This window comes from Phyllostomus hastatus, unplaced genomic scaffold (assembly GCF_019186645.2).
Source record: "Phyllostomus hastatus isolate PE091 unplaced genomic scaffold, TTU_PhHast_1.1 phas_contig_551, whole genome shotgun sequence".
Classification (NCBI taxonomy): domain Eukaryota; kingdom Metazoa; phylum Chordata; class Mammalia; order Chiroptera; family Phyllostomidae; genus Phyllostomus; species Phyllostomus hastatus.
The window spans coordinates 12,341,990-12,364,843 of NW_025333909.1; the positions used below are offsets into that span (position 1 = coordinate 12,341,990).

At 45.0% G+C, this 22,854-nt stretch overlaps 1 pseudogene; it reads right to left on the reverse strand.

The window, feature by feature from the left end:
• Positions 1-21,002, reverse strand: part of LOC123824289 — a 47,899-nt pseudogene extending 26,897 nt beyond the window's left edge.
• Between the last annotated feature and the right edge of the window lie 1,852 nt (positions 21,003-22,854).

The window sequence follows — 22,854 nt, forward strand, 5'->3', positions numbered from 1 at the left end:
ATTACATATCAGCAAATCTAGTAGTATGTAATCAGTTTATTAGTGGTCTGCTTCCATGGAAGAGAACAGGACTGGGTAGATCAGGGGGTGAAAGGGAAAGTTTCAGAGTAAATCAGGGTGAGAAAAGCAAGAGAGGCTGGAGACCAGGGTGGCAAGCCCCTGGGCAGCCTGTGGTCAGAAGCCCTGTGGCCCGAGAGCTAAGAGCCCCCTGAGCCCCTGAGAGCGAGAGTATCCTGAGCCTCTGAGAGAGAGAGAGTGAGTCCTTTGTTCTCAGGATTTATATAGTTGGTGGGATAGGAGGGAAAAGAGTTACATATTGATTAATGGGTAAATGTGGCGCCAGCTTTCCTGGGGGAATGTGACTACCCAAATTTAGGGATGCATGGGGGTCTGTCTGCCCGAATTCTTATCTTGCTGCAGACTCCATTTGGCCATCCTGTTGTAAAACACATACGTGACAGGAGGCAGTTAATTAAAATTTGGGGGCAATTTCCAAAGTTATTTATGGGCTCTTTCTGTAAGCATCAGGGACTCCCTTGTAAGACAGATAGTGACCAGAGGTAGGTGTTGCATCCAGCAAACGTGAGAACAAATGTCGGAGACTTTCAGGGTATCAAAGATGTTGCTCTACTGGCCAAGTTTAACCTGCGCAGGGGTGAACTCTCAAAGTGTCCGGAGACACAGTACCCACAGGGGCTGCAGATGAGAGAGTCGCCCCGAGCGCTCACAGCTAGGTTCTTACATGGGGGTTTTGGCGCGAGCAAGCAAGCAAGCGTTTTACAGAAGCTGATGGGGCAGTTAGCTATTTGCTTACAGAGACCGCGTGCGGGAACAGGGTAAAATTCAAATTTTTAAAACTAAACAAAGCATTGCCTATCTAGCAGCCCCAGGGGAGAATATCTGCATGACACAGGACGTTTGCTCAACTACGTCCTACACTCTGTTTCCCTTGTTAGTTCCTTTTGGCTACAATGCGGTTCCTGTTTACTAAGGTCACATTTAGTGCTTAATTTTCTTGTTCCCAACAGTAGGCAATTAACCAAGCTCGAATTATGGGCTCTTTCTTGCTAATACAGAAACCTGCCTTATATTTGTAGATATTAGATGTTTGTGTTTCAAGGGTTTACAGGTTTAAATAGGAGGACAGACTGTTCTCTGGAGTATGATGTCCGGGGCCAGGCATCTGGAGTCAGGGCCAGGCTTCGGACACGCAGTCCAGTGGCATGGGTTGGGATTAGGGTTGGTGGTTGCGGTTGAGGTGGATGCCATGACTTGTCTTTAACTTCATTTGAAACCCTTTTTAAAAAAATTTATTGTGACAGCTGTCATCTTTGCATGCATTAAAAAATCTGACCCGAACTCATGAATATTTGTGTGGCCATTGTCGTATGGAAGATGGATGAACATAGCAACATTATTGGCACATTAGGGTTTGTCACTTCTAGAAAGGTGAAAACACAACAGAAATGCACAAATAAAGATTAGTAGTGTGTATGGAGAAGGTGCTGTAGGTGATGAAATGTGTCAGAAGTGGTTTGTGAAGTTTCATGGCCAAGATGTCTTGCACAAAGGCATCCCACGGGTCTGGCAGAGCATTTGCAGTTGAGAGCCACCGAGTCCAGATGTTCACTGAGGACAGACCATGTTATGCCGTGTGGGAGAAAGGTGACATATCCAAAGGATCCCGATCGCGCATTGAAAATCATTTGCACCTACACGATCACATGAATTGCTCCGATGTTTGGGTTCCACAGAAGCTAAGCAGGGAGGCAGGAGCTTTCTTCACCTCATTTCCACATGCAGTTATCTACATAAACATGAGGAAACCATTGTGGTTGCAAGCAAATTGTGAGGGGGTATGAACCATTAAAATTTGAGAATAACACGGAATGGGAGAGATGGTGGGCCAACGAAGGGACTACCACCAGCAGCCCCTCCACAGGGCGTTCTTCATCCAAAGGAGGTGATGTTGCCTGTGTGGTGATACCAGAGGGAGTCCTGTAGGAGGAGCTTTTTTGGGGGAAATTCGCAACGCATGCTGCCCCATCAGACCAACTACAAGCACCATCTGAGGGAAAGAGTCCAATTGGAAGTTGTAAAAGCTTCATGATGAGGTGGGGGCTCACATTTCTCTTTGGTGACCAGGGAAAACTGGTTGCAGCCTGGCTGCGCAGTCGTGATTCCTCTGCAGTACTTACCAGACCTTGCAGCTTCGTGAGTCCATTTAGTTCAGTATTGCGAATTTCTCCTAGTGGAGAGAAATTTCTGTTCCGTGGAAGGCGGCAGAAGACACCTGGAAGAGCTCTCTGCTCCTAAAGGTAACAGTGCTGTTGAATGGTGGAATGGGGATTTGCCTGAGAGATGGCAGAGGGCAGTGAAACTGATTGGCGATGACATTGTGCAGTCACATTTTGGGGGGAAAATGAAAAGTGTGCCCATTATTGCATCTTACACTAAAAAGGGAAGAAACTTTTTTTCAGCCAAGCCATTAGTGGGATATGCATTGCATATGTCGGCCTCTTCTGCCATTTTGGGAAAGACACCTTAGTGCAGGTCAGCAGGAAAAGTGGTTGATTGCAGGGGGAATATCATTGACTTTTCACAGTAATGTAATTTAGAAGCGCAGTTGGAGACGTCCAAGTGTCAGGACTGTGCAGTTACTTCATGTCTGGTCTCCAGATATCAGCCTAGGGAGGAATAAGCATGTTTTATGTGATGTTTTTTGGAACTGGCTTTGTAGCTGATAGGGGCAGGTTTTTACAAGTGCCGAGTGTGCTTGAAAATCATCTGTGATTAGCTTTTTCCATTGCAGCTTCCTTAAATAATGCGGAGGTCAAATGTATTTGAAATTCTCCACCAGGAGGTAAAAAATCGTAAAGTAAAATACAAGCGCTCTCATTTTATATACGTGCCCCTCAGCACATGTCTATGGCTCATTTCTGTACTTTGCCTGGACTTCATCAACTATTTTAGGTTCTTGGTTCTGGTGCAAAAGTTGTGTATTTCCAGCTCCTGTTTCTAAGCTGTGCATTCAAAGGTGAAGAGTTGTTTCTCAAGTTTTGGGATGGAGCATCTTTACTATCAGTCATGTTGAGTTCTTTTGTTGTTTTTTATTTACTTACTTTTATTTAGTTTTAAATTGTTTTACTGATTATGCTATTACAGTTTTCTCAATTTCCCCTCTGTACTCCCACTCCGCCCTGCACCCCCAACCCTCCAGCTCTTTCCCCCTTAGTTCATGTCTGTGGGTTGTACATATAATTTCTTTGAGTTCTCTGTTTCCTATATCATTTTTTATCTCTCCCCATCTATTTTATACCTGCCAATTAAACTTCTTCCCTGTACTTTTTCCCCCCCTATTCTTCCCTCCCCCATCCCCACTGAAATCCCTCCACGTCATGTCCATTTCTCTGATCCTGTTCCTGTTGTAGTTGTTTACTTAGTTTTTGTTTTCATTGTTTTTTCCTTTTTGGTTCATTTGTCCATAGTTGTGAGTTTGTTGCCATTGTACTGTTCATAGTTTATCTTCTTCTGTTTCTTAGATAAGTCCCTTTAACAATTCATATAATAAGGGCTTGGTGATGATGAGCTCCTTTAACTTGACCTTATCCAAGAAGTATTTATGTGCCGCTCCATTCCAAATGAAAGCTTTGCTGGATAGTCATCTTGGATGTGGGTCCTTGTCTTTCATGACTTGGAATACGTGTTTCCAGCCCCTTTTTGCCTGCAAGGTTTCTTTTGAGAAATCAGCTGATAGTCTGATGGGAACTCCTTTGTGGGAGACTCTTTCTTTTCCTCTTGCTGCTTGTAAGAATCTCTCTTTATCTTTAATCTTGGGTAACTTCATGATGATGTGCGTTGTCTTCCTCTTTGGGTCCACCTTCTTCGGGAGTCTCTGGGTTTCCTGGACTTCCTGGAAGTCTATTTCCTTCCCCAGACTGGGGAAGTTTTCCTTCATTATTTGTTTAAAGAAGTTTTCAATGTCTTGCTCTTGTTCGTCTCCTCCTGGCACGCCTATAATTTGGATATTGGAACATTTAAAGTTGTCTTAGAGGTCCCTAAGCTTCTCCTCATTTTTTTTGAATTCTTGTTTCTTCATTGTGTTCTGGTTGGATGTTTATTTCTTCCTTTTGTTTCAAGTAGTTGATTTGAGTCCTGATTTCCTTCCTCTGACTGTTGGTTCCCTGCATATTTTGTGTTGGGAACCGCCCTGCCTGGTATCAGAAGTTGTAACCCTCCTAGGCTAAGGCTAAGGGAATGCCCTTGAAACCTTAAGCCAACAAGGAGACAAGCTTATCTCCCTGGCAGGGGCGCTGCTTCTGCTCCTATATACCTCACCTGGCCTGGAACCCAATGCTTGGTTGGTTACCCAATGACAGATAAGATTCCCCAAGGGGGGAATGACCCAAGACAGGCACGATTACGTGGGAGGTCCCCAAAAGAAGGGCTTTGGGGGCTACGGCAAAAGGGGGTGATGGACTCTCGCCCTTTGACTTTGACAAAGGTCAAGTCCTCCTGCCCTGAAGAAAATCTCTTAATCTCTTGGGTGCCTTACTTCCCTCGCTCCACCTAAGCCTGAAACAATGACAGGGTAGTGCCGTCCTGTGCTGGAAAGGGCGGGTTCCCCAGGTGATGAGGCCTAAGAAAGAACATGTAAATTCCTGTGAAACCATCTTTGTTTAGAATGCTCTCAGTTGAAGGAGAAGGGTCCAAGGAGGAAGTTAGTTTGTTCCTTAAAGTCCTACAGCTCTTTGACCCTGTCTCAAAATAGACCCTCAGAGTTCCTTGTTCCCTATCATTTGATCCTTACTTCCTCGCAATGAGTAATGTGCTTTACCTGAATTCTTATGCAAAACGAACCCTAAAGCCGGTTTGGAAGGTAAATCAGCGCGCTCCCCACTAGAAGGGGTGGCCGGTCCGTCCCTACTTTTCCACAGAAACTGGTCTGTCTCTGTGCATGTTTTTTCTCGCGTTTCGACCAACCATCCGCAGCGTTCCGTGATCACTGCTGGCCAGTGACCCACGCATCAATTTTGCTTTATTTCACTTTGGGTAGTCTTTATTCATTCTTTCACTTCCTGAACAAGCTCAATCAGTTTTGTGAACATTTTGATTACCAGGGCTTTGAACTCTCCAACAGCAGATGGGTTTGCTATCTCATCGCTTAGCTCTTTTTCAGGAGTTTTGCTCTGTTCTTTCATCTGGGCCATATTTCTGTGTTTCAGCGCACGAGTCTGGTGGGTCTGGTTGACTGTTTCTTTAATAATTCTGCTATCAGGGTGCCATGCAGTTTGATATTCTGGCATTTCTGCTTGTTTATTGATTTTAGATTGGTTGTTATTCTCATTTTGGTTATGCAAGGAAGTGAAGAGTTTCTACCTATGCGTCAATCTTGGCTGGAACCTCAGAGAATCTTATATTGCTTTTTGAAACTTGCTCCACAGTACAATATGGTCACTGTAAAAAAAAAAAAACCCCGAAAAGTTCCAAGCGTGGTTGTGTGCTGCCGTCTCTTGTTTATTGTGGGAATAACACCTTAGTGCCAGTCAACCAGCCAAGTGTTTGGTTCTGGTGGATTATCCATGACTGTTGATGGCAATGGTATTTAGAAGCATATTTTAAAATGTCTAAATGGAAGGGCTGCCCAGTTCCCTTGTGACTGGTTTCCAGATTAGGGCAAAGGATGCCATAAATCTGTGCCATTTTTCAAACACATTTATAACTTGTGAAAACCTGACTGTATCACGCTACAAAGCCAGTACCAAAAAATGCCACATCTCGAATATTTCTCCACAGATCTAAGGAGATATATTTGTCCTAGAAAATGACTAGGGCACCTCACATTATTGCTGCCTTGTGTATGCTTTTCTGTGTGTGGGGTTTCTGACCCTCTCCTGTGAGTGAGGTTCTCCTGCCTGTGTATGTCTGACATTTGGCTGTTTTCATTTGCTAATCTGTGTCATAGCTGTTGGATTATTAGAGCAGCCCATAGATTCTTGAAGTCACAAGAAAGGTTGTTTCCCCTCCACATTGGCAAGTAGTCAGGTGTTTAATAAGAGGTGAATTTGGGAAGTACGTGCATGTCAACATTTACTTAGGTAAAATTTAACAATTTAAGTGAAGTAAATTATTTTCAAAACGGACTGATTGTGTCAGGGAAATATTGAACACTGTGCTAATGTAGGTTGTGGATATAAAACTTGTATGTAAAGTATCAGAGGCGGTCATGAGAGGGCCGGCATTTTGCACTTGGCATGCTGATGTTAACGTGGCTGTTAGGAAAGGGAAGGCTGGGAAATGACAGGATTCTCATGTCATTTCTTCCTAAGAGGTTTAGTTGCCAAAATTCGGTTTTGGAAGAGAGCTTCAGGACAATCACCTCAGCTTCAGACAGTAAGATGCCTAGCCCGAGCTTGTTAACTCTGTTACCGTATTCCTTGTGTTAAAGTTGTGGGAGTTGCCCAACAAAAATCAACCTGCCAGGTAGGCTGCCCTTCTTTCTAAATTACCTGCCACTGTCCCCCACTTCATGCTTGAAATCCAAGACTCTGTTCTTCCCTCTTCTAAAATACCCCGTATGCCCGATATTACGTCATTGTGTTTGGTATTCATTTTAATAGGAATCCCCTTTGCGCAGGTATTAGATGTTGAATTCTGCCCATTAATAAGATCACGTGAATTTGATTGGTGTCTCAGGTGTTAAAATTTAGAAGGTAAGACAAACAATTTTTTAATGCCCCACAGTGTTGGTGAACCGGCCATGTGACATTCATAGGCAGGACACTAACTTCTGGAAAGTGCAGCATCTGAGAGATCATGGACATCTCCTGGCAAGAGTAAGCATTGTTATTATTTTTTGCTCTGCGAGTCTTTTTGTTGTATTTCTGCAGGTTTTGATCTAATTTAGTAGTGCCAGGACTTATTTTCTTCCATTGTACACTTACATTGTCATGAAAAGCTATTTCTGCGGCCAGCTGCTTGGACTTAGAGAGTCAGGAATGTTCTTTATCAGCTCCTGGCTCTTTTCACACTGTGAGGACTGGGTTCTGCTCCTGCATCTGGGAAGTGGGCTCCATTGCCCAGCTCCAGCTCTGGAGTCTGGCTGTGGGGTTGTGTTTACAGATTTGGGTTCTGTCTCCTTGGTCTGTGGGCTGGTGTTCAATCTGTCTTTGGCTGTGTGTCTGGGATCTGGAGTATCTTTGGGTGTAGCCCGTGTCCTGGATTAGTGTGTGTGGTCTGGGTGCAGCTCTGGCCCTTATCTTGGGTATGTGAAATTTGGTGTCCAGCCTTTGTCATCGATCTGTGGGGTCTGGGGTCTGGTATTCAGGGTTCATTGTCTGTCCTTGATCTTGAGAACAGTTTTGGGACTGGAGCAGGTTTATGGGGTTCAGCTTTTGGTTCTAGGTCTGCTCTGGGGCCCAGGTCCTGGAGTCCAGGGCCTGTGTCAGGTTCTGAGTCTGTCTGTGGCATCTGGTGTCTGTGAAGTGATGGTCACTGGCTCCAATTCAATGCCAGCAGGAGTTCCAGAGCTGGGGTGTGGGGAAGAAGGAAACTCTTTTCCGTGCGAATACTTATGTTTTGGTACTAATGGCTGTGAGTGCAGCATGGCTGTTAGGAAGCTCAGTATTGTTCCAGGTGAATCATGTTCCAGGTGAATCATGAAGCAGCAGCTCTGTGGGTCAGCCCAGTGCTGCTGCTGCTTAGTTGTGAAGTGTCTTGACTGTGAGGGGGCCCTGGAGTGAGGCAGCCCTGGGTCAAGTTCCCCCTCAGGCTGTGCTGGTCAGCACCTCTCTGCCCATTCAGTTCTGGTCCCGTCCTTTCCTCACAAAGAAGTGCCCTTTGGAAAAGGGGCCCCTCTGAGTGAGGAGATTGGGCGGGTGAGCAGAAAAAAGGCCTCTGGTGTCACCACAGCAGTCTAGGTTATTTTTATTCTTAAATTACGCCCAGTTTTCCTCTCATAACTTCTTTTTTTTTTACCCAAACATACTGCCTTTTTTTGTGGTAACTTCCTTAAATTACATAGAGAAATAAAAAGTAACTCAAAATCCTACCCAAACAGGTAATAGCTGCTATTGTTTCAGGTATATACCCTTCAGGACATCTCTCCTTGCCTAGTTCCATTCTTCTAGTTTCTCTGGATTTAATTTATTATTCTGGGTTTGCAGTATGGATACAAAACATGTGAATTTTAAACTGTTTCCCCCTAATGTGCAGGTGTATCACAATGTTTTCCCATAGGTTTTTAAGGTATTGTTTTAAATATTATTTGTTTGAAATGATATTTTAACTGCAATTGTGATTCATTTGGAGGGATATTTAGAAGTCCATTTCATAAGTTCTGAATGTAAGAATTTTCTGGGGACCTTTACATCTGATTTTTAGATTATCTACAATTAGAGCTAGAAACTTAATGTAATTTTAATCCCTTGAATTTTTAAAAAAACTTTATTACAATATTGTCAATGTAAAAATGTTCCAAGTGTGCATCTCTACTGCCGTCTTGTGGTCGTTTTTGGGAATAACACCTTAGGGCAGGTCAGCAAGAAAACTGTGCGGAGTGGGTTATCTGTGAATGTTGAGTCCAGTGTGCCGCTCATGGTGCATTTTACATCCTTACTGAATTATTTGAGGTGGTCTCTTGTTTCTGAAAGAGGAATTTTGCATTTTTGATGAGAGGTCTGTTAAATCTATTATGATTGTAGATTTTTGTTTGTGTCTGTGATCTGCATAATTTAAGTTCATGACATTGTGTATGAATTTGGACGTCCTGGTAAATGAAACTCCTTGATAGGAAGTGGTCATCCTCTCTAGTCATGCTTGTTACCTTGAATCCCACCGGATGTGATTATGTAATTTTCATGTGGTTTATGTGTGCATAAGACAGGGTGGGGCAAAAGGAGGTTTCGTGTTTGAGGACGAGAAACGAAGTTTATTTTTGCCCTATTATTCAATAATGATGACATTATTTTCCATGTGAACAACTGTAAAGCTGCTTTTGCACCATCCTGTGTACCTGTTCCTATTCTATCACTTTCGATGTTTTTTCACACCACGTTTTAGGTCATTCATGTTTTCTCCCAGTTTGTGTCTTGTCCTTGTATTCTCGGAACTTCTTCAGAGTATTATTTAATTTTGTAAAGTATAATTATTAATGTATTTCTTCATTACACTGCATGTCCACAAGTATACATGACTCCCGGCTATTTTTTTTTAAATGGACCAATCAACCTCAAAGGTACAGATGAGGGGTGGGGCCTAAGGTCAGAGGCAGGACTTGGCTGGAGGTGGGAGTGGGCCACCCATGGGGCGGGGCTGGGTGGGAGGCGTATTTAGGCTGGCGAGTGTGAGAGGCTGGCAGTTCTGGTGGAGAGAGGAGCAACTGCACGGCCTGGAGTTTAGGCGCTGCCGGGGCACGACTCTCCGTGGGCATGAGGTGACGCTCACAGGCTAACGCGATGCAAGCAAGGTGGTCCAGGGGCAGGAGGTGAGCTGCGTCGGGGCTACGAGGTGAGAGAGTTGGGGGGCAGATACAACCCCCCTGTGGGGAGCAGAAAACGGGGGCCAGACTGTTTCTGGGGTACATGTCTCGGGTCCCAGTTTAACTAACTTTTTCCTGTGGGACCACTTTTCTATGTTTCTATGGGTATTTCTGTTGTAGATAACTGTGGTAAATGGGTATACAAAGATAGCCATCTTTAACCCCCAAACAAGACGATATATTTCATTTGTGCAAGTTTCTGTGACTGTGTAGCAATTCCCAATTTCATTCATACAGATCCTGTACATTGTAGTTAGGTTTATTCCCAGGTTTTTTTTAAAACTGTTTTGTTGCTTCTGAGTCTTTTCATAAATTTATATCTATAATTTTCTATATCTACATATTTTCCATGTAATTTCCCTATCCTTGTAGTGAGTTCTGTTTGTGATACTTTTCCGTTGAATGTCATGAGTTACGAGGGTAAACTTGCTCTCATGCAATAATGATCATTCCATGGTTGTAGCTGTAGGTGACCTAGAAATAGTTAAAGCTTGAATGAAAACATGAAGAAGTGAGGTAATGTGAGGAGTTAGGAAAATTGTGTTTGTTAGTCACGAATATGTTAATGACCAAATAAAAGAGTAACATCTTTCTTAGCATTTTAAAAGAGCTCGGTGTTCTCGAAATCAGAAGTACTTTGTGACAGGAAGTGTGCCCCCCGCCCCCCCCCCTGCCCCCGTAGGTACTCTGAAGAACACAATGTAGCAAATGTCCACATTTTCAAAGAGGAAAACTTTAGGTGGTGAAATCTGGAATCTAACAGAGCAAGACTCTTTGTTGTAAATGACACTATGAATAAGTTATTAAAATAATGTATGAGCAATGGAAAGAAGCAGGGATCCTCAGAGGACTACTGTGTTTAACCACAGTGTGATGTGTTCTCCTAAGTGGACAGATCTTCCTTTGCCTCCTGACTATTGCCTAGGACACTTCTCCCCGACATTTGCAAGTTGACTGGCAATTTTTTATTCTTTCAGTTTCAGCTTCAGGCTTCCTGTTCCAAGAAAGGCAGCCCTTGAGAGCTAGGATTCAAAAGGATATACTGCTTGTATTCCAATGGAGTCTTCATGATACAGAGTAGGGTTTCATATTCTCAGCAGTATGGACCTTTTGGGCCAGAGAATTCATTCTCCTGGGGGGTTGTCCTCTGTATTGCAGGTGCTCATTAGCATCCAATACCTCAGTTCACTGCCAGCAGGCTCGCTTCCGTCCACCTCAGGACAATCTAACAGGCTCAGAACATTGCCTGAAGTCCTCTTTGGGGCACAAATCACCTTTGGTTGAGAAGCAGTTTGAAGGTTTTAGTATTTTTGAAACTAGAAAGATCTTGGTCTGGTGTGCATTCTTGTTGCTATTTTTCTATGCAAATTATTTTCCACTCTGACTGTAATTTACATTGGGAAGGTATTTAGAAATGTATTTTAAAACATGTAAGTATAGGGACTTTCTAGTTACCTTATGAGCAGGAGAGCAATAAGCATAGTTTTTGAAGACATTCGTTGAAACTTGCTTTATAGCTAAATATAGTCACTTGAAAAAAGTTTCAGGTGTGGTTGAAAACCAATTTTAATTTACTTTGTTGCTGCTTACTCAAGCAATGACAAAAGTTTTATTCAAAATTCTACTCCAAGAGTTAAAAAGAACTGCTATGATTTCTTGTAGATACACTTGCAGATTCATGAATGTGCACACTTCTCTCTACTTTCTCTGTATTTCATTTAGTATTTTAGGTTATAAGTATGGGTGCAACATTTGTATATTTTCAGCCTTTATTTGTGATATTGTGCATTTAAGGGTGAAGATGGTTTTCATAAGTTTTTGCATATGGTGTCTTCATTCCTATTCAGTTTATTTTGAAGTTCAAATTGTTCTATTTTTGAGGTTATTTGTAAGTGTATGACATAACTACCCAATATAAGGGCTTTCCAGTCACCCATTTGTAATGAATTCTAGCTTAAGTGCAACGAGAGCACTTAGAGAAACATGGTATAAAATTTCAATGCCGTGATGGTTTTTGAAACTGGCTTTATATTGGTTTGCCAAAAGGTAAACACTTGGGAAGATGGAATTATGAAGATGACTGAAAGATGGCAGAATAGTGGTACAAGATGGTTAATATATTGTTCAATGAAATGATTGATGAATAGGAAAAACATCTTTCTCATTGTATCTTTCCCTAAAAACTGAATGAACCTTTTGGCAAAGCAAATGGAACAGTTTCCAAGTGTGCACCTCTGCTGCCATCTCGTGGGCCTTTTGGGAATAACATGTTCGTAGCTGGTCAGCAGGAAAAGTGGTTGACTGTAGGAGAATATCCATGAATGTTGATTGAAATGTCATTGAGATGTGCATTTAGTAAGTTTTAAATATCAGACTTAGTAGTTACCTTTTGTTCCCAATTCCTATATTAACAGCAGTGACAGAAAGAAACATGCTGTGTATAATGTCAGTCGTTTGGAATTTGTTAAAGCTGTCTGTAGCACAGGATAGTCCCTGTGAGAAATGTCCCAAGTGTGGCTCTCTGCTGCCATGTCATGTGTCCCTTGGGAATCAAAGCTTCATGCAGCTCAACAGGAAAAGTGGTTGATTCCAGTGAAATATCAACCACTGTTGATTGCAATGTGGTTTAGAAGTGTAATTCTTAACTTTCAAACATAAGGAATTATTAATGATTGTTCCTGATTTCTACATTACAGCCATGAGAGGAAGAATTATACTCTATATAAACAGAGGAACCACCACTCGCCCCTCCAAAGTACAGTCTTCATCCAGAGGAGGTGACGTCGCCCTTGTGGTGAATCCGGGAGGAAGTCCTGCAGGAGGAGCTCCTTATGGAAAGCCAGCAGGTTAGTGGAGACAGGTACTGCTCCCCATCAGACCCACTGAAAGCTCCACCCAAGGGAAAGAGTCCAGAGTTTGTCAGCAGATGTGGAAGCAGATAGGATGAGGTGAGAGAACACAGTTCTCTTTGGTGACCAGGGAAAGGGGTTCCAGCCTGGCTGTGCAGTCCTGACTGCTCCACAGTGCTCAGGAGACCTTGCGCCTTCCCACAGCCATTTCGTTCCTCTCTCTGAATTTTTCTTTGTGGAGAGAAATTTCATTTCGTGGAAGAGTGCAGAAGACACTTGGGAGAGTTTTCTGCTCCTAAAGAGAACAGTGTTGTGGGACGATGGAATGGGGAAATCGCATGACGGTGGCAGAGGAAGAAAACGGTGATGGCAGTGTGCAGTTAGGTTGTGGGGGGACAATGAAAGGTGTGTCTGTCATGGCATCTCAGGGTAAAAAGTGAAGGAACCATTGAGCTGGGCCAGCATTAGGATATGCCTTCCATCTGTCGGCCTCTGCTGACATCTCGTGATCATTTTGAAGAGTGACACCTTAGTGCAGGGCTGCAGGAAAAATGGTGAATTACAATGGAGTATCAGTGACTTTTCATGACAGTGGTATGTACACGTGCATTTGAAAACATCCAGATGTCAGCACTGTCCAGTTACCTTGTGCCTGGTCTCCAGATTTACAGCCAGGGACCCATAAGCAGGTTTTATGTGATGTCTCTCGGATCTCACTGTGTAGCGTGATAGATTCGGATTTCTAGAAGTGGCAAGTGTGCTTGAAAATGATTTGTAATTTGTTTTGTGTGTTGCAGGTTCCTTAAACAATGTGTAGGTAACAGTTACTTAGAATTCTCCACCAAGAGGTAAAAAAATAAAAAAGTACCAGCGCTTTTATGTTATATACACACCCTTCTAGACATGTCTACAGAATCATTTTGTCCAGTTTACCAGGACCTTGTTTACTCTTTTTAGGTTGCTTGTAAGAGTGCACAACATGTACATTTACAGCTTCTGTTTCTAATGTGAGCATTCAAGGGTGAAGACTTCTTTCTCAAGTTTTGGAACAGAGCATCTTCACTATCCTTGAGTTTGAGTTATTTTGTAATTCCAATAGTGGTTCACCTCAGAGGTTATGTAGGAGTCTATTTCATAAATCCTGAATGACAGAACTTTCTAGTCATCCATTCTCAGTGAATGGCAGCTTAAGTGCCATGAGTTGAAAATACACATAGGATTTCAATGCTGTGATGCTGGTTGAATATTGCTTTAAATCAGTTTCGCACAATTTTTTTTTTTGTCCCCAGTCATGCCTGTCATGTGACTCTGGTCTCATAGACCTGCCCTAAAAAAATCTTTGAAACCATTATTTTAGACTCTAGCATGAGACATGTTATATCTGCTCATGCTAAAAAAAATTATCAGAAGTGGTGAATATCTGTGTGGCCATTTTCACCCTGAAGATGGATGAGCATAAGGAACATTTTTGGCCCATTAGGCTTTGTCATTTCTGGAAAGTTAGAAGTACAAATGTAAGGAAAAAAAACAAAACATTTGTCGTGTGTATGGAGAAGGTGCTGAGAAAACATGTCACAAGTGGATGGCCTAGTGTCACATTGGGGATTTCTCATGTGCTGTTGTCCCACGGGTCCTGCGTACCAGGTGCAGTGGAGAGCCATGAAGGGAAGATGTTCAATGAGGACAGATCACATTACAACAGGATGGAGACAGGCAGCATACTCACAGTATCCTAGTCAGACTTTGAAAACCGTTTGCAGCAGCTGTCATATTACTGCTTTGATGTTTGGGTTCCACAGAAGTTAAGCAGGCTGGTGGGGACTCTTCTTGACTGCCTATCCACATACATTTCTCCACTGAGACGTAAGGGAAATGTTGTGTTTTCAGTTGAAAGTGTGAGTAGGGACGGGTTGTTGCTGTGTTAGGATAATGTAGAACAGGACAGATTGTGGGCAAACAAAGGGACCACCCCTCACCCCACCCAAGGGTGGTCTTCATCCAAAGGAGCTGAGGTTGTTTATCTGGTGAATTCAGGAGGGAGTCCTGAGGAAGGAGTTCCTTGTGGAAAGCCATCAGGTTACTCACAACAGTTACGGCTCCCCGTCAGACCCACTGAAAGGTCCACTGAAGGGAAAGTGTCTGGAATTTGTCAGCAGAAGTCATGTCCACTTTAGGATGAGGCGAGAGTTTACGTTTCTCTTTGGTGAGCAGAGAAAAATGGTTCCAGCCTGGCTGCGCAGTCCTGACTCATCCGCAGTGCTCACCAACCCTTGTACCCTCGCACGGCTATTTAGTCCGTCTCTCCAAATTTTTCTTTGTGGAGAGAAGTTTCCATTCCCTGGGAGACTGCAGAAGGCACCTGGAAGACTTCTGTCATCCAAAAGAGAACAATGTTGTGTGATGATGGAATGGTGAAGTTGCCTGTAAGGTGGCAGAGGGCAGTGGAACAGAACAGTGACGACCTGTGTAGTCCTGCTGTTGGTGGAGAATGAAAAGTGTGCCTATGATTGTATGTCACCCTAAAAAGCCAATGAACTTTTCTGCCAAGCCATTAACGGGATGTGCCTTACATCTGTTGGTCTGTGCTGCCCTCTTGTGGTCATGTTGGGGATGACACCTTAGTGCAGGTCACCAGGAAAAGGGTTTGATTTCAGTGGCATCATGATGACTTTTCATGGCAGTGGTATTTACAGCACATTTGAAAGCATGTAAATCTGAGCAGTGTCCAGTTACTTTGTGATTGGTTTGTAAGCTAAGGGAAAGGGAGCGATGAATGTGGTTGATGTGACCTTTGTTGGAAGTGCCTTTGTACTGTAGGAGAGTCAGGTTTTTTCAAGTTTCAGGAGTGTTTGAAAATCATTTGTCGTTGCTTTGTCTGCTGCAGCTTTCTTGTGTTACTCGGAGGTAAAATTTATACATAATGCTACACCAAGAGATACAAAAGAAAGCCAAGTAAAATATCAGTGGTATTAGCACATGTATCGCCCTACCGGACACATCTAAGGGCTCATTTCTTTGTTTTGCCTAGGCTACATTTACCTATTTCGATTCCTCATGTGGGTGCAGAACTTGTCCATTTCCATCTTCTGCTTCTAATGTGTGCCTTGAAGGGTGAAGATCTCTTTCTCAAGTTTTGGGTCGTAGCATGTGTAGCATTGTTCTGATCGTGTTATTCTGTAGTTGTAATGGGGAACCGTGTTGGGAGTTTCTGTAGGAGTCTGTTTCAGAAGTCCTGAACCACAGAATATTCTCCTCCATTCTCTGTGAATGTTAGCATAAGGGTGATGAGAGCCAAACATAGTGTATAGGGTTTTGAGCCAGTGCTGCTTGTTGAACCTTGTCTTAAATCAGGGTGGTCAAAAAGTATGTTCAGCCCTACAGTTGGTTCGGTCCCCAACTTCACTTCCACCGTCAGCCCCCTCCTCATCCCCTCGCTTCAGTCGCGTACACTTGCCTTTAACATCATTTGAAATTGTTTTGTCAGATCGTGTCACGGCCACCATCACATCAGCGTCTGATAAGAAAATCTCACCACAAGTGGCGAATGTGTGTGTGGTCCTTTTCCCACTGAAGATGCATGAACAGGAGCAACATTTCCGGCAGTTTTGGCTTTGTCATTTCAAGAAAGGTAAATGTGCAACTGTAAGGTAATAAAAGGTTTTCGGTGTGTGTGAAGACATTGCCGTGAGTGATGGCACGTGTCTAAAGTGGATTGCAAGTTTCACGCTGGAGATTTTTCACGCCCAGTTGCCCCACAGACAGGCAGATCAGTTGTAGTGGAGAGTCAGGCAGGCCAGACCTTCCATGACTATAGACCATGTTATGTCCCATGGGAGGCAGGCGACACACTGAAATTATCCTAATCTAGCGTCAAATATCATTTGCACTAGTTTAACTGGAAAAGGCATTGGCTTTCGGGCTGCCTCTTACTACCAAGCCCAGTAAGCAGTGACAGTGATTGACTCTTTTATGGGTGCTTTATTCAGAGGGCTGGCGATCTGAGATCGTGGGTTCATACCCTAACTTACCATTTTGTCTTCTATTTTCTGGCCAGACTTTTTAGAACAGGGAATACACCGGGTGCAGTGAGGGCTTTGAGATTCAGGGAGGATTGGGTGAGCAAGGTGCAACCTTCCAGTTTTGGGCAGTTAGCTGTTCCCAGGAATGGCGGTCATCTGTGTCTTCCTGGAACACAAAAGGTCTGACTGTTCTCAGGTGGTAACCCTCAGCAGTGCCCCAGGAGGTCAGCAGTTTTCCCAGAAGCCAGGATGGGCCTTATCTGTAGTTTCTGAGTGAAAATCTTAACTTCCACATTACTTGTTAAGAGTTATCAATTCTTACCTTAAGGTAAAATTTTACAAGTCTTGAGTCCCCTTTCACTAGGATGGTGACAAAGATCATTTTGACACGTGGGTTCCACAGAAATTAAATGGGGTGGTAGGGGACTCTTCTTGATCCCATGTCCACAACTGGTTCTCTACTGAAAGGTAACGGAAACCTTCCATGTCCAAGGCCAATCTGTGGGGGGTGCGAAGTGAATCATTCATATTTGAGAAACATGTGGAACAGGAGAGATTATGGGCACACAAAGGAACCACCACAGCAGCCTCTCCCAAGGCCGGTCTCCATCCATCGGAGGTGATGCCCCTCCTGGGGTGGATCGGGGAGGGAGTCCTGCAGTGGGCGCTCCTGGGGAAACCAGCAGGTTCCTGGCAACATGTACCGCTCCCCTTTGGACCAACTGAAAGCACCATCCAAGGGAAAGAGCCTGGAATCTGTGAGCAAAGACACGTAAGCTTCAGCATACAGTGAGAGTGCATGTTTCTGTTTCTGACCACGGAAAAACGATTTCAGCCTGGCTGCGCCGTCGTGGTTCATCCGCAATACTCGCCAGACTCCCCCCTTCACGTGGCCTTTGAGTTGGGTCTTTCCGACTTTCCTGTTGGAGAGAAATTAACATTCCCTGGAAGACTGCAGAAGGCAGGTGGAAGATTTCTGTGCTCTGAAAGATAACCATGTTGTGGGACCATGGAATGGTGAAATTGCCGGAAAGGAGGCAGAGGGCAGTGGAAGAAAACAGCGAGGCTGTTTTGCAGTCACATTGTCCTGGGAAAATGAAAAGTGTGTCTGTCATTGCATCTTAGGCTCAAAAGCCAAGGAAGCTTTCAGCCTAGCCATTAGTGGGATCTGCGGTCCATCTGTCATTGTCTGCTGCTGTCTGGTGGCCGTTTTCAGGAATGACACCTTAGTGTAGGTCAGCAGTAAAGGTTGATTCCAGTGGAATTACAATGACTTTCATGGCAGTAGTCATGTCAAGTGCTTTTGACAACGTATAAATGGCAACAGTGTCCAGTTACCTAGTGACGGGCTCTCAGGTGAAGGAGAAAGGGAGCAAAGGGAGCAGGGAACGTGTACTGTGTGACCCTTTTCTGAAGCAGCTTTGCAGCGTATTTTAGTCAGGCTTTTACTAGTTGCAGGTGTGCTTGAAAGTCATTTCTGTCTATTTGGTCTGTTTTTAGGTTCCTTAAAGAATGCAGAGGTACAATTTATACCTAATGCTGCACGAAGAGTTACCCCAAAACAGCAAAGTAAACTATCCGCTGTATCATTGTATGCATGTGCCCTTTCCTGATATCTGTATAGCCTCGTTTCTTGGTTTTGCCTGGACTTTATCAACTTTTCTGATTCCTCGTATGGGTGCAAAACTCGTCCATTGGCAGCTTCTTGTTGCAATATGTGCCGTCCAGGGTGAAGATTTCTTTCTCAAGTTTTGTTCTAGAGCATCTTTACCATGTGTCCTGTCGAGTTATTTTGTAATTGCCCTGGTGGTTCATGGAGGAGGTTCTGTAGGAGTCTCCTTCAGAAGTCCCAAACAGAACGCTGCAGTCACCCATTTGCTGTGAATGGTAGCTTAAATGCTATGAGAGCAAAAATAAAAAGTGTAAGATTTCAAGGCTGTGATGATGGTTGAACCTTGCATTAAGTCTGGTTGGTAAAAAGTTTAGTTTGGTGTCCCCCCCCCCACCACCACATACCTACCCCATCCAACCACTTTCATTGTGCACACATGCCTTTATGTCATTCAAAACCGTGTTGTTAGATTGCACCATGAAAGCTGTTATACCGGCTCTCATTAAAAAAAATCTGAACATGACCAGTGAATGTGTGTGTGGCCATTTTCATAGTGAAGAGAAAATAGCCTAGGCAACCTATTTGGCCCTTTTGGCCTTGTCATTTCTAGAAATGTAAAAGCACCCCTGTAAGGTAAAGAAAGATTGGTGGTGTGTGTGGAGACGTTGCCGTGAGGGACGCAACAAGTCTGAAGTGGATCGTGGAGTTTCATGCTGGAGATTTCTCGCCTGCAGTTGCCCTAGGAGTCTGGTATACCAGTGGCAGTGGAGGGCCAAGGTTCACGGAGGACAGACCATGTTATGGTCCATGGGAGACAGGCAACATACCTCAAGCACCCTCATGAAGCGCTGAAAACTATTTGCACCAGCAGAGTTAGGTCTATCTTTTTGAAGTTTGGGTTCCACAGGAGTTATGCAGGGATTAGGGGGACCCATCTTCACGTTCTATGCGTAGGAGATTCTCTAGTGAAAGATAAGGAAAATGTTCACTTTCCAAAATAAATTGTGAGGGGTGATGAATCATGGATCTTTTCCACTAACGGGAAATGGGAGAGATGGAGGGCCCAACACTTTTTCCATGGTCACCAAACAGAAACGTGCGCTCTCACCTCCTCCTGCAGTTTCGCAGTCTTCTGAGGATGAATGCTGCCCTCTTTCCCTCGGAGACGTGTTGCGAGTAACCTTATGGATTTCCACAAACAGCTCCTGCTACAGGGCTCCCTCGAGAATCCAGTACAAGGGCAACCTCCTCTCCTTTGGATGACGACCTCCCTTTGGAGGAAGATGGCGGTGGCTACCTTACTCAGACTGGCTGCACAGTCGTGATTCAATCGCTGTACTCAGCAGACCTAGCACTTTCGTGTGGCTGTTGAGTGCATTAATCCGAAAGTTTTTTCAGTGTAGAGAAATTTCTGTTCTCAGGAATCCTGCAGAAAGCCCCTGGCAGAACTCTCTGCTCTGGCAAGATGGCAGAAGGGAGCGGAATAGAATGGTGGCAATATTGTGCCGTCCCATTTTTTCTTTCTTGGAGATAAAGTGTGCCCATCCTTGGATCTCACGGTTATAATGGATGGAATGTTTCAGCCGAGGCAATAGTGCGCTATGCGTTGCATCTGTCGTTCTCTGCTGCCGTCTTGTGGCCGTTTTGGGGAATGCACCGTCCGTGCAGGTCGGCAGGAATAGGGGTGGATTTCAGTGTCGTATCCACGAGTTTGGATGGCAGCGGTATTTCCAAGTGCCTCCCAAAGCGTCCAGATGTCAGCACGGTCCAGTTCCCTTGTGACTGGTTTTCACCATAAGGACCAAAGCAGCCAGAATCCTTTTTTTCGTGTTATTTTTTTTTGGAACTGTTTTTGTAGCATTGTAACAGGGTGCAGCCAAGAGGGGAGCCTCCAATAGGGATCTGTAATAAGATCCAGAAGAACCTGGAGATCATTGGCTCCACACCCCAGGGCCACACCTGCCCAGAATCTGGCAGCTGTAGCCAATTGTGAGAGGAGCTGGAAATGGGGCTTCAGAGGAAGATTCGCGCTGGGATTTAAACCGAGACGCGGCAGCCATTTGAGGGGGGAGAACCATGCGCAGCCCTGCAAGAGAGAACCCCACAGCTTTAGCAGAGTGGAGACTCTCGCGGCCCTGAGGGAGAGAACCACGACGGAGTGGAGACTCCCGCAGCCCTGAGGGAGAGAACCACGTGGCTCTGGCAGAGTGGGGACTCCCGTGGTCCTGGGAGAGAGGACCACGTGCCTTTGCCACAGTAGGGACCCCCCCACAGCCTTAGTAGATACGATACTCTGGACTGGGCAAAGGGGGAAGGAAGGAAGGAGTGTGTCTGTTTGTGGGTGTTTTAAGGGGCTTTAGGATTTTTGATAAAGACATTAGGTCCCTACTTTAAGTTTGTATAGCTTGAAGTAAACATTTCCTTTCCTCTTCACGAATCTCTGGCATTGAGAGACGTCTTTCCTCTGTTGGTGGACATAACGGACCTGGGGGCTTCTTTCAGTCATAGTAGATCGTCTCAGGCCCCCCCCCCTTGTCATTCTGTAACAGCATTAGAGAGTCATGTTTTTAAAAGTCCCAAGTGTGTTTGAAAGTCGATTGTCATTTGCTGTCTCTGATTTCTCCGATGTTGTCTACCATGGGATAAAGAAAGGAAATGAGTACAATGAAATGAAATAAAGTAGAACAGCTATAAACTCAATGGCATGCCGTTTTGAGCACATCTTCAGGCCGGTTTCCTCCTCCCTGGATAACAAACAAAACTTGGTAAAAGTGTTGAGTGTTTGTGTGGCCATTATGATATTGATTATGGATGAAGAGAAGCCAAGTGTTTGGAATTCTAGGGTTTGTCATTGAAAGGAGTGTGAAAACGCGAGATAAACAGAAGAAAAGTTGTTTAGCTCATAGAAGGTGCTTTGATCGATCTAAGATGTCCTACTTGCCTTCCAGGTTCACGTTGGCGATTTGCCAGCCTTCTGAATGCATCGTATGGACTCGTCACTGTTCAAGGCCATCGAGTTCAGAGGTTGCCTGAGGAACAACCCCACGAGGCCACGCGGGAAACAGAGGACATACTCAGCGTTCCCAAATCAAGCGCCGAACATTGTCGGCATCAAGATCGTCCCCATGATCCCTTTGGGTTCGAGAGCAGTGGACCGGGAAGAACCCCTCCAGCACCCTTCGGGACAGCCTCTTCACGCCGGACCCGTCTTCGAGAAGGTAAGGAACGCGTCGCTCCAACACAACTAGCTAGATGAAGACGTAACCCATTCCATCCACACGACCCATTCCATCCACACGACACAGAACTCACGATGGAGCCATAGAGAAGAAACGACATCGGACACTCTGAAGGGGAGACTCACTTCAGAGAACATGTGCAGACTGGGAAGAATACCTGAAGGACCATTCGGGACAGGAGCAAGAGAGAAGAAACGACACCGGACACTCCAAAGGAGAGACTGGCTTCCAAGAAAGTGTGCGGACCGGGAAGAACATCTGAGGCACCATTCGGGACAGCATTTCCTCGTGGGACCGCCTTCGAGAAGGTAAGGAAAGCGCCGCTCTAACATCAATGTGTACATCCACACAACCCATGACAGTAACATGGCACAGAAGAGATGGTAGGGCCAGAGAAAAGAAAGTAGAGCTGAGACCGGGAGGGGCAGACTCAGTGTAAAGAAAGTGTGTTTGTGTGAGCAATAGGTTATGGGACCACTTTGAGTCGATGTAGGGGACAGCGGTAAGTCTAGGGACTAAGGTCAAGAGACAGGGTTCACTAGGGTAAGGTTCCTGCTTAGGTCTGGGGCTAAGGGCAATGACAGGGTGGGGCCATGACCTAGGGGCTAGGGGTCAAGGGGTGTAGGTGTGTAAGGGTCTAAGGGTCTAGGGTCTAGAGACAGGTTTAGGGCTAGGGCTTAGGGGCTCCAGGCTAGTGGCTAGGGGTAGGTCTTAGGGTTTTGGGCTAGGTCTATGGGGCTTAGGGCTAGGAGTTAGGGCTTAGGGCTTAGGTATTATAGCTTAGGTCTTAGGGCTATAGCTGAGCCCGGGGTCGTGGTCTCGGTCAGAGTGAGGGTTTAGGGTTAGGGCTGGGGATGGGGCTAAGGCTGGGGCTGGAATTAGGGGCTAGGGGTGAGGGGTGAAGGGATAGGGTTGGGGCTAGAGGCTAGGGGCTGCGGCTAGGGGTAGAGGCTAGGGGTCCATTCAGGGCTAGGCTTGGATTCAGGGCCAAGGGTAGATTCAGGGCTAGAGGTAGATTCAGTGTTTGGGGTAGATTCAGGGCTAGGGTTAGATTCCGGGCCAGGCGTAGATTCAGGGTTAGGGGTAGATTCAGGGCTAGGGGTAGGTTCAGGGCCAGGCGTAGATTCAGGGTTAAGGGTAGATTCAGTGCTCGGGTGAGATTCAGGGCTAGGGTTAGATTCAGGGCTTGGGGTAGATTCAGGGCGAGGGTTAGATTCAGGGCTCGAGGTAGATTCAGGGCTCGGGGTAGATTCAGGGTTAAGGGTAGATTCAGGGCTAGGGGTAGATTCAGGGTTAAGGGTAGATTCAGTGCTCGGGTGAGATTCAGGGCTAGGGTTAGATTCAGGGCTTGGGGTAGATTCAGGGTTAAGGGTAGATTCAGTGCTCGGGGTAGATTCAGGGTTAGGGTTAGATTCAGGGCCAAGGGTAGATTCAGGGCGAGGGTTACATTCAGGGTTAGAGGTAGATGCTGGGCTCAGGGTAGATTCAGGGCGAGGTTTAGATTCATGGTCAGCAGTAGATTGAGGGCTTGGGTTCGATTCAGAGCTTGGGTTCGATTCAGGGCTCGGGGTAGATTCAGGGTTAAGGGTAGATTCAG